We start from the raw sequence: 16230 nt of genomic DNA, 5'->3' as shown, positions 1-16230 counted from the left end.
ACATGACTGAAAACAACAACAACAGCAGCAACAATATTTGTTCACTCTAGGCATCACAGAGAAGAGAATTGGTTAAGAAAGAAGGTGAATTGGTATTGCATAACTAAATTACCAGACTCTGGTAGGCTTGAAGAGCTTCTCCAGGGTGTAATTAAATGGCTGAGTGTGCTGACTCTTCTTCACTCTGTTTCCCTCCACAAACACCTTGACAGGCAATCCTGTGGACCTAGCTATCTCTTGTAGCTTAAAAAAACTCTATTCAGCATATTTTTTCCTATTTTTCCCCTGAATGGTTCATAGGGAGAGCAGGAAGCAGCTGCCTGGCATCCTTCCACTCTCTAAATTGCTTTCTGTCACCTGAAGTCTGGATTCATCCCAAACTTATAGCTTGTTGAGGAACAGAAACTAAAAAGGTAGAGATGAAACCACCCTCATGACTACTTAAGGCAATTTACAGGTTCATTTTTTTATCCATGGGAATGTGTCACGGTCTCCCTAAGCGTTAAAGGTTATAGAGCCTGGAGAAATCTTTCAAGGTCAATTTAATTGGAAAATCCAACTATTGTTCCTATTAGTATTAATAAAATTATTAGTAAAAATTAGTAGTCTATATCATGACTTTTATTGTCATTATATTTTTTTAATTTCACAAAACAATATTGGGACACAAAAAAAGATGCATTTTGTGGGGGGGAAATGCAATCCCTTTAAGACATTTTCCTTAAAACAAGTAGTCATATGAAGTTGTTTGCCTACTTTTTTTTCCAAAAGACACTTTTTCTTGTTTCTAGGATAAAATATAAATTTCTTAGTCTTATGATTAGGAACTTTCAGAACATGTCTCCAACCAACCTTTGAAATCAATCAATCAAACATTTATTAAGCAACTACCCTCTATCAAATCTTTGAACTTTCCCTTTCTATTTAGTGCCTACAAACATTCCCATGTCTCCTCTATTCTCAGAAAACCTTCACTTTATCAAACTCTGCTACATATATACACTATATCTCTTCTCTTTTTTTATGGTTAACCTCCTTGAGAAGATTTTCTACAATCGATGCCACTACTTCCTTTCCCCTTAATCTTTTCTTTACTTCTTGCTATTGGCTTCTGACAATATCATTCAATCGAAATCATTCTCTCCAAAGCTACCAATGATCTCATAATTGAAAAATCGAATGTCCTTTTCTCAATCCTCATCCTTTTGGACTTCTATGCAGCCTTTGACAATGCAAAGCACTCTCTTCTCCCTAACATTCTATTTTTCTTAGTTTTCTGTTACTCTACTCTTGTCTGGTTTTCCTCCTACCTACTTCTGCCACATCTTACTCCAGGTTGTATCTGATAACTATGGATGTGCCCCAAGTCTCTGTCCTGAGCTCTCACCTCTTTTTCCTCTATAGAATTTCACCTTGTGATCTCATTAGCTCCCATGGATTTAATTCTCATCCCTATGCTAATGATTCTCAAATCTATTTATCCAGTATAAACCTCTCTACTGACTTCTAGACTTGAATCTCTACCTGTCGTATATCTAGATGTCCTTCAGACATCTGAAACTCATCATGTCCAAAACTGAATCCACTATCTTTCTTCCAAAATTGTCCCCTCTTCTTGATTACTTTACTACTATTACTGTTGAGGGTGTACTATCTTCCCATTTATCCAGGTGTATAACCCACTATGTCATTCTCAACTTTCCTCCTTTCACCCCCTATATCTGATCTGTTTGCAATTTCTGTCTATTTTACCTTCAATTTCTCAGCTAAAATGCTACCTTTAGCAAGAGGCATTTGCCAGGCCTCCTTAATTTTAGTGCTTTTCCTCCATTAAATATCTCCAATTTATTTGGTACATATCTTGTATTCACATAGCTGTTAGCATTTTCTTTTCTCATTTAGATAATGAGCTCCTTGAGAGAAAGACTCTTTTGCCATTCTTTGTATCCCTAGCACCTTAACACAGTGTCTGGCACATAGTAGGGAACTAATAAATGTGTTTTTGACTTGATCTATCCGGACTTATTTCTCAAGTGTTCCAGGTAAACTGAACTATCTGTTCCCTGAACTTATTATTCCATTTACTGACTCTGTGACTTTAGATTTCTTATTTATTTATTTATCTATTTATTTATTCATTCATTCATTTACTTATCTATCATTTTATCTATCTATATATTTATCTATTTATTCATCTATCTATATGTCTATCTATCTATCTATCTGTTTGTTTTTTGGCACCAGTCACATTCTCTGCAATTTGCGTCAAAATACTGACACTGGCTTCATATAAGTTATTTCTGTATTGTAGAATTTAACATGCCTGAGCCCTGATATATGGATTAATGTTAAGCAATCAAGTGTTCTCTTACTGTTTTCACTTTTTGGGTTAGGAAATGTCATGCTATTGGCAAAGAAAAAGGCAGAACAACTGAACTGTTATTTTTCTTGCATTTTCCATATTTGTTTCAACAATCTGGCTAGCAGCTGCTGTAAGGGGTATAAAACCAACAATAACCAGCTCATAGAATGCTGCAAGCCAAGGTTCTTTTGATCTGCTTTACTAAGGAAAGCAACGTTAAGGGGTTAACATCTCAACTTAATGCAGCATACAAATATCATTCCCTTAGTTCAGGGGGACAAGCCGGCACCCTGAACTTCAGAGCAAATACAAACAAATTACAAACATCAACAGGACAAATACAATTCATAGTTACCAAGAAAACCATCCACATCTGAGTTCAGCCGGAAGGCCCTTACAGCAGCTTCCCAGAGTCTCATGCCTCCAGGAGTGAGAGCCTTAAGCAAATAGCTCTGTTTTCTCTTTTTATACAGTTTCAGATGTCTTCAAATATCATCTAAGTGACCAGAACTTAGGCTCCTATGATTGGCTCTGGTCTTAGCAACTCCCTTCATTGGCCCTACCTGGAACCCCACCTTAGTTACCAATTCACACCCACATAGGCTTAGCACCTAATAGATAGGGGTTTGGGCCTGGGGCTTAGCACCTAGTAAGACTCAATCAAAGACACTGAATTAATCAAAGGAAAAAAAGGTCAAACTCTTCAAGGATCCCCAATACAACATTGAGGATAACAACAAATAAAATTGGAAAGACAGAATGGAAATGATTAAATCAGGGCTACATCCCAAGATAAAAGAAGCAATAATAGAAAGAGAATGCATATTACACCAAGGTCAGTAATTTGACATTAATTGTAGAGAGTATGACTGGTGCCAAAACATTGAGGGCATTCTAATTTTCAAATTAAATGAAACAGAGTCCAGCAAACTCCAGGAGAGTTTGTAAACTATTAGAAAAGAAAATCATAATCTCTAGAAATCAGCATATGGTCACCAAAAAGCAATTCAAACCACAGTAATATAATACAGTACAGTTCAATCCCAAAAGGATATTTGAAAAAAAAATATGATGACATAATCATGGGCAAGAACAGTGCCTGGTTCATAGTTGGTGCTTAATAAAAGCTTGTGTGACAAGATGAAAAAAATAAGAATTGGATGATGGTACAGTTATGCTGTGTGATCCTGGGTAAGTCACTTAACCCTGTTTCCCTCAGTTTCCTCATCCTTAAAATGAAATGGTAAGATGGAAATGGTAAATCAATCCAGTATCTTTACCAAGAAAACTCCAAATGGAGTCATGAAGAGTTGAACAACTAAAATGGGGATCAACATGTGGTTAAGCAATAGTACCCCATGTGTGGGTCTGAGACCACTACTCACATTAAAAATAGACAGAGACCATTCTTGAGAGAAGGCAAAAAGGAATTTTATTGCTTTCTTATGAGAATGGATGCCACCTGACTGGGGGCACTTTAATTATGCTTTATAATTATTCGGTCTGAATAAATGGACATGTCCCCTGAACAGAGTACAGGAGAGGACAAAGGACTCAGATGGACACCAGTCCTTTTATTGACTCTCCCTTGGAATCTCCTGCCAGGCTCTTCATTGGCCAGATGCAAGCCCTGACTGCCTACGTCATGCCGTCCTTAAAATGGCTCATTTAAGCATGTGTACAAGCCTCTAACCTTTCACCCCAGAGCTTTGATTAGAACTAGCTCTAACCAGTCACCTGACTTACATTCTACTAAAGCTGGGAGGGGGGGGAGGTGGGAGGAGGAGGAAGAGGAATGCTTTCAACTTTATGGAAACAAAACTGCTCCCCCATCTCTTACACCCAAGAATTTTAATGCAATGATGTCATGCTGGAGACAGGTATCTGTAGTAGGCTATAGAGCTTTATACTTGTCTCTTTACAGCTCAACATTTTTGTTAACAAACTAGGTGGGGAAAAATGAAAGTCTAGCTCATCAAGTTTTCAGATGACAAAAAGTTGGGAACAATAGCTAATACCTTGCATGAGAGAATCAAAATTCAAATAACCTTGACTATATGAAAAGTAGGCCAAAGCTACTAAGATGAAATTTAATGCAATAATATAAAATCCTCTGCCTGGGTCTTTAAAAAAGAAAAGAAAACTTAACTGCACATGTATGAAATGTGAAGATTTGATTTAGCAGAGCTTCATGTGAAAAACCTAGTGATTTTAGTTGACTGCAAGATCCAGACTCGTCAACAGTATGATATAGCTGCCCACAAAAGCTAGTGGGAGTTAGTAGAGTGAATTCATAGAAGTATAATGTTCAGAACAAGGGAAGTAATTATCCCACTTTGCTCTGTAGTGGTCAGAACACATCTGGACTATTGAAAGCTGTACTCCAATAGTTGAAGGACTATTTTATGGAAGAGGAATGAAACTTATTCTGTGTAGCTCCAAAGCATAGGCTAGAATCAAAAGGTAGAACCTACAAAGAGGCATTTATATGCTGAATTTGGGGAGAGAACTTCTTACAAAGTAATCTGAAAAGTGAATGGGTAGCCACATGAGGTAGCAAACTACTTAGCAATGAAAGCATCTGAGCATAGGGTGGAAAACAACTTTCACACACAATGGTGAGTATTATGGTAAAAATCAAAAGAGGAAAAAATAGAAGGATTTTATTACTGACATATAAAGATCATCTGGATAGAAAGAAGAAATAGGTGAGGAGTTTGGGAAACAAATCATAAGCCTGACACAGAGGCATGAGATAGTAGTTAAAAGTAATTTCAATCATTCAGATATTTGCTACATTTCTCTTTCTGTGGAAAAATAGGGCAACTAAGCACTTATTCATGTGTTTTAGGGATTAATTTTATCTTTCAAAAAGTTTACATACCAATAAGAGGAAATTTTATTCTGGATCTGATTCTTATTAATAGAAAAAAACTGATTATTATTATGAAAAGACGGGGCAGCTAGGTGGCACAGTGGATACAGCACTGGGCCTGGAGTCATAAAGATTTGAGTTCAAATCCAGCCTCAGACACCTACTAGTTGTATGACTCTGGGCAAGTCACATAACCCTGTTTGCCTCAGTTTCCTCATCTGTTAAATGACCTGGAGAAGTGACAAACTGCTCTAGTATCTTTGCCAAGAAACCCACAGATGGAGTCACAAGGAGTCAGGCATGACTGAAACAACTGAACACAAAGAACAAAATTATGGAAGTAATGGAAACATTCAGCAGGGATCATTAAACCCCTGGGAACTGATGGCATCACTGAGAGAAAGGACAAAGAGAGACAAGGGCTCATGACATATTCTGACAAGACACCCACGCTTAGAGTGCATGATCTGGATGATAAATTAGGCAGGAGACTGAGCAGAAACGGCTAGATAGATAGAAGGAGAATCAGGAAAGAGCAGTGTTTTAAACACACACACACACAAGCACACACACACAAACACATACACACACACACACACACACACACACACACACACACTGAGGACTGAGAAAAGGTTTGGCAATTAAGAGATCACTGGTAATTTTAGTGAGACTAATTACAGTTGAGCAGTGAAGCCAGATTGTAAAGAGGTGTAGAGTAACACATACAGGAGCACTGGATGTCTATCTAGTGATTTAGGTCATTCTTCATTTTGTTGAAGAGCGTTTTATAAATGTATCTCTAAAGTTATTGAGTTGCTTGGGTAGACTGACTTCTCAATATTTTGGGGCGTTATTTTAGATGGGTCTTCCTTTTCTATTATTATCTCTTGTACTTTGCCATTGCTATATGGAAATACAATTTTGTCCCATTTTTTGCATCCTGAAACTTACAAATACTTAGTATCTTTACTGAGTCCACACAATTTTCCAATAAACCAATGACGTCACCAGCAAATATTACTATATTATCATATTGGCTTGTCTTTATGCTTTTAATGCTTTTATCTTGTCTTAATTCTAGCATTTATATACATATTATATATATATATATATATATAATACTACATGTAGTATAGTATAATATAATAGCATAATGTATTATCATATTATATACAGCACTGAGAAGTTAAATGAATTGCCCTGGGTCAGTCAATCTGTGGTAGTGAAAGAACTGAACTGTTCTTCCAAAGCCAGGTCTTCGTAAGGTGTCTACATTATCATTTATTTATATGTCAATGTCAACATTGTCTCTCATCTCGTCTATTTTATAGATAGATAGATAGATAGATAGATATAGATATAGATATTTGCCAATCTCTATCATAGATGAGATGCATACATATATACATATATAATATGCATACGTATACATAGATATTATTTCTCTATTTCTCTATCATCTATCTATCCCTTTCTCTTTTGTGGACTGAGCCTCAAATTCCACAAAAACAGAACACAACATTCCACACTAATTTCACTGTTCAGATAGGTCACTACTTAATACATAACAGTACCTGCTGTTAGGGAAGGTATCTGTTACATAAATTGATGAGGCAGATTTGTGTTCTCTTCCCTGGGTGTTACTCGAGCAGGTTGCTATTAAAAGCAGCCAGCAGAGCACTCACATCTTCTGTAACCCATATCAGAATCACTTATGTCTTCACATTAATACTATAGATTAAGGGCTGGTTCTTAACCTAGAATCCACAGGTTCTTGAATAGATTTCAAAAGGATCCATGAATTTGGATGGAGGGAGAAAATTACATCTTCATTTTAATCTATTTAGTTTTCTTTGTAATCTACTTTTTTTTTCATTTAAAAACATTGTTCTGAGAAGGGATCCATAGACTTCACCAAACTTCCAAAGGAGTCCATGACCCAAAACATGGTAGGAACCACCTCACTAGTTTCTCTGTCAATGGGTTATGCTGCTTTAATTGCTTGGTTGCCATTTTAAACTGATACAAACTTTTTACATACACCATCAGATGTATTTTTCTCATACACTTTGGGATGACTTGGAAAGGTAATTTTCATTTAGACAAAGTCAGAACTGAAACTACCATCTTGATTGAGTCAGCAGGATGGAAAGAAGGAACTTGGAAAGGACATCTAGGCCATTCTTATCTAGTAAAGAAGCAGTTTACACAAATCTGTTCACAATCTGCCTTATGCAAAAGGTTTCACAAATGTTAATGAGCTTTTGTGAAAATTACTCATGAAATAACTGTTAGTTTGATGTGAATAGCCTTGCAATTTGGGATCCAGCCTTGTCGATCAATGCCAAATTAACCAGATAATTTCTCTAACCTCATGCCAATTTTTTTCTATATCTCTAGAAGGAGAGAAGGAGGGCACTTTAAATGTTCTTTTTAATCCCTCATTGAAGGTTTATTGTATCCCTGTCTAAACAACTACAAATTAGGATGTGATTTTCATAACACATAAACGTAAGCTTACAGTTGAGTCAAACAGTTCACATATTTCTAGGATTTTATACAACTCTGCGTGTGTACAACTGTGTGTATGTGTTTTAACTACTATGACCATGTTTAGAATTAATTTATAGACAACTAAGCAAAACTGCTTCTCTTTTTAAAGTAGGTCACATGCAATGTAAGAACCCCATTGAGATCCAACATTTTTACATATAACTGGAATCAAAACATGCCTGAGATTAGTTGGCAGATATTCACTTAGAAAACCAGAGAAAGACAAGAGCTTTGGAAGTAAACACCATGTTTTTAATTTTTAGCTAAAAATGAGATTGTTTGCCTTAAATTTTCTGATTACACTTCATATGGACCTCTCCTTTGTCCTTATCACATTCAATCTTGTACTTATTTTAAACATCTTATTTCCCCTATTAGAGTATAAACACCGCGAAAGCAAGTACTGCAACATTTTCTTTGAGATACCTCTACTCCGCTTAGAATTAAGTCTTGTTACTTAACAAATGTTTGTTAAATTGAACAACAACAAAAAATGCCTTTCTAAATGAGAAAAACATCCAATTGCAGGAATCCATTAAATTATGTTCACTTATATTTTTATCTAAGCAAATGTGAAGAAATGCATCTTATTTTAATACTTTGGTCTGTGGTTTCTCAGGATAGGTAATTCTACTAATGTCACAGCTCATTTGTGTCCGCTCTCAGTGTTCTATGCAACTCTCTCTAAGACTACAGGTTACATAAAAGGTATTGACCTACATAGACAAAGTAAGCTTCTTCATTTTGGAATTACCTATACCAATGAAATATTACAGTTCCAATCTCAATCACTATGGATACCTACATATATATTCATCAAACCAGTTTGTAATGACTTGCTGCTTGTATACATACATATATATGTAAATATTTGTGTGTCTGTATGTGCATATATATGTATATATATATATACATACATACATACATATATATATATATATATATATATATATATATATATATATATATATATATATATATAAATTGAGACAGAGACAAAGAACTATATTTGGATTTATTACCCATACAAGATGTACTTGGGAATAAAATATTCTTAAAAGGCCAAATTTTCTCTAGATAGTATTAGAAATGGTTTGGGGCTGGCATCTTACTTTAGATCATTATTGTTACTTTATTTTTGTAATTTCCTATCAAATCCACACAAGAAAAGTCCTGCAGATATCATGAATCAAGTATATTTCCTTAAAAGGTTCACCTGAGACAAAGTAAAATAATGAGGATCAGAAGACCTAGGTTCTAACCTTGCCCTTTCATTCATTTTCTGTGTGCGAATTTCAGTCATTGTCTCTCAGTGAGTCACTTGACATTTGTGAACCTTTATTTTCCTCATCTGTAAAATGAAAGGGTTAGACTCAACTATTTCATAGACCCCACCCAGATTTAGGATTCCATGTGTGGTCAGGTATCTAGCCCTGTTAAATGCTTCTCAGTTATTTGGTCTAAGAAGATATAAACAGTTCCAGGGGGTTCTTTTACTGAAATACAATGTGGTAGTAGGCCCTGGTGGTGTATATGAGCAGTGTCTGAAAATGGAATGTTTCTGTGGGAAATAGCTGCCAAGGCTGAGACAAATTTCCCCATCTCTAATTCTCTACATGTCCATCTGCCAAGAAAAACTGAACAGCAGCAATGCCAGCTGTTTATGTTGTGCCACAGATTGCAAGAAATGTTTCCTAAATTTACATCTCACTAACACTCATCCATTGAGTTTAGAAGAGACAGGAACTGAGTTAAGCTGTGACAGTCAGGAGAGGAAGGCAATATTCAAGTCTGATCACAAATTAAGGGATTATCACTAACTTCTAGGAGCTGTCTCTGTAAGGGAAGAATTGTAGGATCTGCCCAGAACTTAACAGAAGGTCAATTTGTTGGGCCATAAAGGAAAAATGAGAGCAGGTATTAGAAAGACTAAACTCGTGTAGTAAAAAGAAAATTGTTCACTCTTTATTTGAACTGCCTACCACAACCAAAAACAAACAGGACTTTAAGCACAACATACAGTTCCTTTGGTAAATGTTCAATACAAATTGGTCATATGCATTGACATCTACTCATGTTAATATGCATTTAAATTAACTTGATTAAATGGTGAAATAGGCTAAATTATGACTAGGCAGTTTGCAGTTACTATTCATATTTCCTCACATATCGTTGAAATAATAAATTATATTTCAACTCATCTGCCAAGTTGTACTTCTGTGCAATCATATATTTGTTTTTCAGGGCAATCAAGAGTTTCAATATAATTTGTAATTCACTCTTGCTTAAAGGGGACAATAATAGCCTTAATAGCCCTCATAAAACTGTATTATGGTGTAAAGAGGCTGTGGTGATAATGTGATTGAAGATCTTTCCTACCCATTCAATAGGCCTCAGGTGGGGCCAGTTAAAAGAGGCAGGCCCATACCTTTGTGATGCCAATCACCAATTAAAAACTGTTTTCCCTATTAGGCATGAAGCCCTCGGGCCCTAAAAAGAACATATACACCCAGAAGGTAGCTATTGAGAACCCAGAAGTCAGAAGAGAAGCCAGATTTCAGAATTCAGCCTAAGGAGAAGGAGTAAGAACTCAGAGTTCTGTGAAGAGCTGCAGAAGAGAGTGCTAAGGGGAGAGTGGAGACCAGAGAGCAGCAGACCAGAGGACTGACGGGGGAGACGACACAGGCAAGCAAATAGTTTGGATTCACGAGTGATCGTTTATGGGAAGGCCCTAGCAGCTGGGGAAGGTTACAGGACGACTTGGCTCTTTGCTTTAATACTGTGTTTTAATCTCCTTGTTGCTTGCTACATTGACATGGGCTTACTGGTTCTGGAATTCAATTACTGCTATATCGAATTTAAATTACTCGTTCTGGGATTTGATTCTTTGGTGCCTAAATAAATCTTACACTTCCTCTGCCTTTTACCTAGAGAGTTTTTCATACTTTGCAATTTTGAACCATACAGGCATGTTCATGGTCATCCTCCAGGTCATGAATCTTGCCTTACTGATAGAGAGGCCTGGATTAGGAGTCCAAAAACCTAGGTTTGAGACCTAGATTTATCACTAACCAGCGCTGTGACCTTGGGCAAGTCACTGTAAGCTCCTTCTTACTTTTATAGTCTTCTTACACCTTGCTCTTCAAGAATGAAGGACAAAGAACAACAACACCTTCCTTGCTCAGCTCCACATATTTTGCAATCTAGCAATACTGGGTTCTTAATTATTTCTTGTTACTCCAAAAGTTTTCACTCACTGTTCCCCATGCCTGGAATTCTCGCCTTCCCCATCTCCACATCTTAGATTCCCTGGCTTCTTTCAAGTCCCAGATAAAGTCTCACCTTCTACAAGAAACTTTTACTGATCTCCTCATTCTTAGTGCCTTCCTCTGACATTATCTCTAATTTATCAGAAGGTGAGAGAGACAGTAACAGAGATACAGAGACAGAGAGAGACAAAGAGAGAGAGCTTACCTATACAGTTATTTGCATGCTGTCTCTAATAGAATGTGATCTCCTTGAGGGCAAGGATTGTTTATTGTCTTTCTTTGCATCTTCACTGCTTAGCACAATGTCTGGCACATAGTAAGCACTTAATAAATAATAGCTGACTGATTCACTATCTGTAAAATAAGGATATTGCACTAAATAATCTCTAAGGTTCAATTTAGTTCTAAAATTCTATGTTTCTATTAAAATAAAAACTAATAGAATCTAGTTACTAGATAAAGGATAACAGAGGAAACCCATTAAAGGATTAATTCCATATTTTCCCTTGTTATCGTTCAGTCATTTTTCAGTCATGCCCAACTCTTCATAACCCTATTTGGGGTTTTCTTGGCCACTCTAATAGTTTGCCATTTCCTTCTCCAAGTCCTTTTACAGATGAGGAAATTGATGCAAATAAGTTTAAGTGACTTGTCCAGGATCACATAGCTAGTAAGTGTCTGAAGCTGTATTTGAACTCAGGGAAGATGAGTCTTCCTGACTTCAGGCTTCACACTCTATCCACCTTACCACCTAGCTGCCCATTATTTTCCCTTAGCATCTTAAGATCAAAGATCTAGAGGTTGAAGGGACTTGAAAGGCTATCAAGTCCAACCACATTTTACAAATGAGTTATTGAGAACCAGAGAGTTTAAAAAAGACTCATCCAAGACCATACAGGCAGCAAGTGGGAGCTTTTAACCAACATCTGTGCCTCAGCTACTAGCACATCCCTATAGAGATGACCTCACAGGGGATTAGTACAGAGAGTTCCACATTTTCCCTTAAAGCATGAAGGAAGTTGCCAGGAAAAGAAAGTGCTTCCTATCAGACTATACATCTGGTTAATGTTCAGATTTCTTCTGTAAGCAGCTTCTTGGTTGTGGACAATAACAGCAGGAGGAACCATCCTAATAGCATTCATAAATTATGACCCTGTTGCTTTAGTTCAGTGGAGAGGTATACTTAATCCACAGCAGAGCACAAATAAAAACTGTGTTAAGAAGAATAACCAAGTAAACTACAAAGGACATATGACAACATTAGCTGAATTCAGAGAAAGATCTGAAAGCTACGTAATATTATTATATATTAAAAGGTATAGCAAGGTGTACATAATAGATTTTCAGTTTCATGTACAATCATCTTCTTTCCTATTCTACTATATTAAAGAATTATTTGTTTATTCTTAAGTTCAGAATAAAATAAAATTTAAAAGAAAACAGTGAAAGGCTTCTTGGTAATTGTGATGGATCCAAGATTTTTTGAAGATCTGTGTTACCTTCTGTATCTTATGTTTTCCTAGATGTCAGTCCTCATCCAGAAACAACGGAAACATCATTTATAGCACAGTTCAGTGACTTCCAATAAACATATCTTATAAGAGTAATTTGAACACAACTGTTTACAATTTTGCTGGCACTTGACTCTTTTTTGTAAGATCCCTCAAGGTCATGGGCATCCCAGAAGAGAACCCCTGTTGATAGTTTCCTTCAAAACTGTCTTTCCATGAGGTCTCTCACCTCATTTTCATCTGCACTTTATTGGGGTCCCATTGCTACTGTTGATCTTTGGTAGCACACTTGACAATGGAGGAAGGGCATAAAGAGGTGATGTTAAGGATGTATTTTTCACTGGCCCTGGAATACAAACACTGTCATCCATCCCTTTGTTGTATTCTGCCTAAGGCAGCTATCTACACAGTTAAATGCATCTGATTTTTCTCCAGGACATTCAGGATGAACAGAGATATGAAAAGAAAGTCACTTTGGTCATCAGAACCCCCAGAGGCATGTTGTTCAACATGGATGAAATATCATCTGGATCTCTTGTGTCCCCTCCAACTGCTGACAATGTTTTCAAAATAGTGTTCTTTTTAAAATTTTATTCAATTTTCTTTCTCTCCCACTCCCACCCCACACACATTGAGGGGGAAAAGCCCTAGTTAAGAACAAACAAATATATAGTCAAACTAAACAAATTCCTTCATTGGCCATGTCCAAAAGATAAGTTCTATTCTTCCTCTTGAGCATCACTTCTCTGTTAGGGGTAGGTGGCATGCATCACCATCATTCCTCTAGAATTGTCATTGGTCATTTGCATTGATCTGAGTTCTTAAGAACCTTGACACCGTATTCAATCAGGTGGAGCAAAAGTACATACATAGAGCACATTACTGGAGTGAGACAGCATGTAGAATGAATACAAATTAAAGCCTTTTATTATTTTCATTACATTCATTACTTCTTCAGCCTTGCTCCCACAAATATTAATTGGAGAAGGCAGGGGATGTAATAAAAGTCCCTCTGTATCCTGGGACATGAGGCTGGGTCCTATATATTCACCACATGTTTATAGTAAGGCCAGTATCTCATTTCTTAACCTATGTCTTACTCAATCCTCTCTTACAGAATCCTCCATGACCCAATCAATCCTCTATCTCCCCTCCAATATAGTCCTGAGAAGTACAAATTTCTTCTCAGACATCTCCTGAGGTGCGTGCTCACTTCCCCTAAAAAAGAATCTGACTTGAGGATCATTGTGTATATACACACATGCACCTATTTTCCTGGCTTCTTGATAATTCCAAAAAAGCCTCACATTAAAAAGAGAAGTTTATGTATTAATTAGGGTTATTGACAGCTAACCTGTCCTGCCTCCAGGTGTTACTGTCATGACCTGCCTCCTGTCCACACTGGAAATGAACAATGGCTTCAGAATTTTAGAAAATGCTACTCTCTTCTCTTGTTGCTACCCTGCTATTCTCAGCAGGACTGCATACTTTTCCAAATTGAGGGAATCAGTTTTTTTTTTCTTTTTTAAAATTTAATTTGAATTATTATTTTTTCTGATATATATCAGAATTATAAGTATTTATTTTGTGTCCTCATTCTCACCCTTGTAGCAGATATGTGTCACTAAGCAAGATACATTCCCACATACATGGAAACTTAGTATAAAAACAAAAGATAAAAATAAAATCTATTTTAAAAATATAATGAAACTCATATATTATCTTATAGTTCTCCAGTTCTTCTTTTATGGGACACTTTCCTTAGAACTTAATACCAGAGCTTCATTTGGAAGAGAAATAATCAAAGTGGCTTTAATTTAATATTTAATAATATTTAATTCTAATTTAATATTTACGTCTATAAGGCATTGTTGCAACAATTCAGCTAGCAGCTGCTGTGGGGGTGTAAAACCAACAACAACCAGCTCACAGAATGCTGCAAGCCCGGGTTCTTTTGATCTGCTTTACTAAGGAAAGCAACATTAAGGGGTTAACAATCTTACTTTAATCCAACAAAAAGTATCATTCACTCAGCTCAGGGAGAAAAGCCAGCACCCTGAGCTTCAAAGCAAATACAAAGTACAAACATCAACAGACAGACCCTTGTCTGATTCAAATCTCAATGCATAGTTACCAGAGTTTAACAAAGTCCAAACATCTGGGTTTACAAGCTGGAAGGCTCTTAACTACATCTTCCCGGAGTCTCCACATCAGCATACCCCCAAGATTGAGAGCCCTAAGCAAATAGCTCTTTTCTCTCTTTTTATGCACTCTTTAGCCATCATCAAATGTCATTTGAGCAACCAGAACTTAAGCTCTTACTATTAGCCCTGGAGTTAGCACCTCCCCTTAGGACCCATGTGACTTAAAATAGTCACAAAAATGTGACTTAAATTCACATGGTCTAAAAGCCTCTGATGTCACAAACATGTCACTCAAACCCATGTAAACTAGGCTTTCCCTTGAGGCAAGGAGGTCATCAAGGACTCCTATTTTATCAAGGAAACAAAGGCCAAACTCTTCAAGGGCACTTGGTTGAATAAGTGCCAAGAGCCGGTCTTGATTCCCAATACAGGCATACATTGTAATGATTAAAAAATTCTAAATTTTCTACTTTTAGATTAAGGCAATGTTTGCTTGTGTTCCCTTCAACTCTTCTTCTGCCAGTCTTTTCTCTTTTACTGACATTTTGTCCACTTACATTTTCTTTCTCTGAGACAATGCTGAAGTAAAATACTCATTAGCAGGATACGCATTCAACTCTTAAACTGATTTCCACATTGCCTGTGTCCAAAAATGTATGTCTCACCATGCATTTTGAGTGCATCATGTCTCTGGAAGGAGATAAGTAACATGCTTCATCTTTAGTCCCCTAGAATCATGGCTAATGTTTGCATTGCAATTTGCAGAGCAACTTTTCCACAACTTACCTGTGTTTGTTTCTCTACACAGGATCATGGTGTCCCAGGGTGTAACTCAGCACTTGCTCTGTGGCCTAAGATATACTCCACTGGAATCAGTAAAAATCACTGGGGATCTGTGCATAGTGACTGCTCTCACTTCACAGGAATTTGCCTGGTCTGATTTGTTGAGATAGTGTTATCCTGCCATTTGAATAAAGTTCAAATGATTTAGTTTTAAAAGCTTGTGTCTTAGATCATAAGATGTATCATTTCCTCTTTCAGTGACCTCAAGCAAAGTACAATTTCTTATTCTTGCTGTGACTCCTAGCTCTGGATGGAAATTCAACTGCTCCAAAACAGGGCCCTGACAACACACACCTGGCCTAAGACAATGATGTGATTTTAAAAAAAAGCCTAAATTCCTAAATTGCTTTTGTTTGCATAAGGGAGCTTTATATCCAAAAATGAAGTAATTACATTCCCTTTCAAATGTATCCCTTATGCTAATTCACCAAACAATCCCTATTTTTACTAATTAAGTCAATATGTTCTTTTGTGATATTTTCTTGAGGATTATAAACAAAAGGGATACCTTATCTGTTTTCTATCTTAGGGATTCTCAGGCCCAACCACACCCTTTTTTTTTTTAACAAAGTCAAGTACTGTAAAGCATATATCATTTGTTTCCACCCATATCTAATTGATTCGGGATTTGCCTGTGAGGCTTATGTGATGTTGATTACAACATTCTAAA

Source organism: Trichosurus vulpecula, chromosome 4, assembly GCF_011100635.1.
Source record: "Trichosurus vulpecula isolate mTriVul1 chromosome 4, mTriVul1.pri, whole genome shotgun sequence".
Classification (NCBI taxonomy): Eukaryota; Metazoa; Chordata; class Mammalia; order Diprotodontia; family Phalangeridae; genus Trichosurus; species Trichosurus vulpecula.
This window is presented reverse-complemented; position numbering follows the sequence as displayed.